We start from the raw sequence: 5070 nt of genomic DNA on the forward strand, positions 1-5070 counted from the left end.
TATAATTAATGTCAAGCAAAGTAGCTTAATGTTTTAAAGGTACAACAAAAGCATTCTTGAGAACAGGGGTTCCTTTGCAGCATAATTGGCTTAGAGTTCTTATTCTTCATTTGTCAATGCAAAATCTAGCTGCTTTCAGGTTCTCTCAGGTCTGTCTACCTTGTCACACTACTTTCCTGCTTTCCTCAGTGGTCACATCATCAGCTTTGTCTCCCTCAGCATCCCTGCCAGACTGCTCTTCAACATTGCTTGTAGAGATAGGTTCCTGGTGCATCTCCCTCTCTTCTAAGTTCTCACCCTGTCACAGACATTTCTGAAGAAGGGCTCATGCCCGAAACGTCGATTCTCCTGCTCCTTGGATGCTGCCTGACTTGCTGCACTTTTCCAGCAATACATTTTCAGCACAGAGTAAGGCTGTGCAAAGCACAGCAAACAATCACTAATCTGGAGACTGTGTGGTGAGTTGCTCCTCCTGAGTGGTCCAAACATTGGAATTGCACCTTCAGAAGAAGAATTGTCCATTCAATTATGTCCCGCATGGATAAATGGGCAGCATTGTTGTGCATTTCACCATCAGTCTGAAGCTTTCACACTGGTGTCATTAGCCATGCGTTTTGGAGGTATCCTAGGATTTCCTCTTCCTTATTCTGCCATGCACAAGATTTTTGTAGCCTTGGTCTTTACTTTCCATGCATGCAGATATTAGCTCAATGTGACTGTTCAGGGCTTCATTATCCCCTAGCCTACAACCTTAGAATCTATAACCTGTAGAACGTTTCATCTCCATGTCCTTACCTTTCAGATAAACAGCCTATGACTGCTTCTGAATGGCTATATGAGGAATAATGCTCCTTCCTCCCCCACCAATCACCATCACTACAGTTGGGAAATCTTCGTGTTCTTCTTTTCAGAGTTAAATAAATCATGGGACATGGTTGGAATGTTGGTGATGGAAGCTGTATGAGTTCATCCTGTGGTAAATGTGGTAAGGGCTTCAATGTGAAGCCCTTAACCAAGTGCTCACACATCACTATCTTTCAGTTTCTATTTCAATTCCCTCATTTGGATGTGTTTGTCCTATGCAGGAACATGTGAAACAGATCTAGGGATCCACCAATTGGAACCATGCATTCTCTCTGAGAGATTCTTTAGGAGAAAATTTAGGAGAGAGATGGTTGTTATCAACTTTTTATTTGTTTAACTCACCCTCTACTTTCTTCACTGTAGATGGCTTCTCCCTTCCACTGGCATATCCTCTGTTCTTTAATCAGCACCTTTTGAAGATCTCAGCCCCCGGGAGGGGCCTCTCAGTTCTGTGATCAGTCAAATAAATAACAGGAGTATGGTCTGCTTCAACAAGACTTCACACTTTCATGAGTAACGGCCGGGTACAGGTTTGTCCAGCAACACAGATGTTAAAAGCTTCTGTATTCCTTGGAGAAAACTGCGCAATTTCACTTGGAACAAAGGCAATTTTTATATGTTTCTTAAGAAGTAGTACAGCCTTAATTGGAAAGTAAATCCAATAAAGTAATAAAATCACATAATGGTCAGCAGGTTAACCCAATGATATTTCCTGGGAAACAAAATTGTTTACCACCCATTATCTCTTCCCACCTGCATTTCAAGGTTAGCTAGGATGGTTAGTAATGTCTTATCTAGCTTAGTTAATTCCATCCTGTGAAGGCTCCATTGTTTGCTTTATCTTTTGATTCAGTTAGCTCAGCAAGGCAGGAATGCAGGTTTTAGCAGGGTGAGAAGCCATTTTAAACATTTTAAACAAATTTGCAGCCTGAACCCACTTTGTAATGTTACTTTGCATTGAGAAGCCATTTTGTGGTTAATAAAACCATGCATAAAATGGTTACTCCTGATAACAGTCTAATTCCAGATTTTAGGTCCTCACTGTGACCACCCACCCTTTCACTCTTCTCCATGATATTCCCCCGATCCCACTCTTATCCGGATCCCTGACCCTTACATCATCCTTTATTTAATTTACCCACTCTTTCTCCCTGCCTAGTTCACCTAAATGTCCTATGATGTTCCTCAACCCAAACATACAGCTCCCACCTTTCCTTGCCCATATTGCCCCGATCAATGTGATTTTCTGGTCTGCATTCTGGTTTCCTCCCTTCATTCCCTAGGATCCACCTGTGATCCTTTAATTTCTAATGCTTACTGTTCCTTTCTGCCTAACTCTCCTTTTTTTTGAACCTGTGAGTTAAGAGCCCTTTTTGAGTTTTCTAATTGCAAAACCATACTTTATTCTTAAAATTTTAATATGAATACATTGTCGCTAGGGCAGTTTGATTCTGTACACAATCTTTATATATGTAGAACAAAAAAACCCAAGGCATTTCTGTTTACACAAAACTACATTTACAAATATCCAAGGTAGCGGGAGGATGTGATAACTGAACAGGCCCACATTTAACTTTGGCAGAAAGACTTTGACGATGGTCTTTCCTTTAGAGTTAAGCCCCACTTGGGTGTGCTGGTGTCAGCAGGATGGTTGCCTTGCTTGGGACACCTGTTGACCTTGTTATGCTTTACCCCCTACTAACACTGTCAGTGTTTAGGAGCTACATGATACTTCTCATGAGTAGGGTGAAAGTGAGGACTTCAGGTGCTGGAGATTTGAGTCAAGAATGTAGTGTTGAAAAGGCACAGCAGGTCAGGCAGCATCCGAGGAGCAGGAGAATCGACGTTTCGGTCAAAAGCCCTTCATTCATGGTATTGTGAGTCACTGACACTATTTGCCCTTCAATGCTGTCTCTAACTGTGGTGATGTTTGCTTTTGCTGTAATGTGTGATATATCCTTATATGAGAAAGTGAGGACTGCAGATGCTGGAGATCATAGCTGAAAAATGTGATGCTGGAAAAGTGCAGCAGGTCAGGCAGCATCCAAGGAGAAGGAGAATCGACGTTTTGGGCATAAGCCCTTCTTCGGGAATGAGGAGAGTGTGCCAAGCAGGCTAAGGTAAAGGTAGGGAGGAAGGACTTGGGGGAGGGGCATTGGGAATGCGATGGGTGGAAGGAGGTTAAGGTGAGGGTGATAGGCCGGAGAGGGGGTGGGGTTGGAGAGGTTGGGAAGAAGATTGCAGGTCAAGAAGGCAGTGCTGAGTCCGAGGGTTGGGACTGAGATAAGGTGGGGGGAGGGGAAATGAGGAAGCTGGAGAAATCTGCATTCATCCCTTGTGGTTGGAGGGTTCCTAGGCGGAAGATGAGGCGCTCTTCCTCCAGGTGTGGCCAGGGTCTGGCGATGGAGGAGGCCAAGGACCTGCATGTCCTTGGTGGAGTGGGAGGGGGAGTTAAAGTGTTCAGCCACAGGGCGGTTGGGTTGGTTGGTGCAGGTGTCCCAGAGGTGTTCTCTGAAACGTTCCGCAAGTAGGCGGCCTGTCTCCCCAATATAGAGGAGGCCACATCGGGTGCAACAGATACAGTAAATGATGTGTGTGGAGGTGCAGGTGAATTTGTGACGGTTATGGAAGGATCCCTTGGGGCCTTGGAGGGCAGTGAGGGGGGAGGGGTGGGCGCACGTTTTGCATTTCTTGCGGTTGCAGGGGAAGATGCCGGGAGTGGAGGTTGGGTTGGTGGGGGGGTGTGGACCTGATGAGGGAGTCACCGAGGGAGTGGTCTTTCCGGAACGCTGATAGGGGAGGGGAGGGAAATATATCCTTGGTGGTTGGGTCTGTTTGGAGGTGGCAGAAATGACGAAGGATATATCCTTATATCACAGCTTAGCCAAAACTCTATGTCCTCCAAAAAACACTTATCCCCTAGCACCTTTGGGTTCTGACCTCTACAGTTCCAACCAAGGACTTTTTAATTCTATCTTTCTGTTGGTGACATTATCCTCAATGGGGAAAAAATTGAAAATCTAAAATCTGTCCCAAGAAACTGAGGATCTTATTTATGCTTGTAATATCTTCCTTACGTAGGCATAGCAGCTGGGCTCTGTTGCAGTTAATAAAAGCTACTTTTAAAATATAATTCACTGTGAACCATGACAGGCATGCACAGACAAAGGAAAAGCAAAGAGATTACACAAGATAAACAGACATAGAGAATATCCTGTGGCTCATCTTAAATTATCCCGAAGTCTCACATTTAGCATTGAATTGTTGCTTACTTTTTTTTGGGACTTACTTGTGACTGTTCTATTTATGTCTCTTGTCAATAGCAGCAGTCATTCCTAAATCAGAAGTACATGGATTTGATTTCAGTTCTTGGGATGTGAGTAATTAAGGCTGAAAATGTGTTGCTGGTAAAGCACAGCAGGTCAGGCAGCATCCAAGGAGCAGGAGAGTCGATGTATCGGGCATGAGCTTTTAATTTGCCTGATAGTTATTTCTTGATTAGTAAATTATCTCATCGTTCTTTGTGGGATGATGTTGATGCCTTTTACAGGAAACCTGATAATGATCAGGCAATCTAATCCTGTCTAGTTGCATTCCACTCGTGACAGTGCCATATTTCTGACAGAATTAAAACCATTCATTTAATAAAGTATGAAATTATCTCGACATTTTCTTGCTGACTCAAGCCGATCCCCTGAGGAATGGCACCTCCCAGGTGACCATTCCATACATTTCAGCCTAAACTTGGAGAGTCAGCAGAATATCTAATGTAGAGGACAATTCCGAGTCCAATCCTCTCTGTACACTCGCATGCATGCCAGCAGGGGTCACTGAGGTAAGCAGTGCAATGTGAGGGAATGGGAGGAGCGAGCGGCAGTGTCGTATGATAGTTTAGCTTTTGAACTAAAGGAAGATCTCACGCTGCCTCCTGTTGGTGTTTCAAAATTTCACATTTGCTAAGTTTGTCACTATGCACTTTTCAAAATTATCCAGTAAAGCAGATAAGAAATACAATCAATGTAGCAACTTGATTGTTTTGAATTTCGTATCACTGAAAACTCTGCTCATGGTATTTCTGAATATTGGCAGTGATATTTAGCCAGGTTAAATCCCTGGCGTGGTTACCCTGATGCTGTACCAGTTATTTTTAGATGCTGTAAGCTGCCCTCTGATATATGAGAGGCCAATGCCATTAAAAAAGCTGAG

This window comes from Hemiscyllium ocellatum, chromosome 37 (assembly GCF_020745735.1).
Source record: "Hemiscyllium ocellatum isolate sHemOce1 chromosome 37, sHemOce1.pat.X.cur, whole genome shotgun sequence".
Classification (NCBI taxonomy): Eukaryota; Metazoa; Chordata; class Chondrichthyes; order Orectolobiformes; family Hemiscylliidae; genus Hemiscyllium; species Hemiscyllium ocellatum.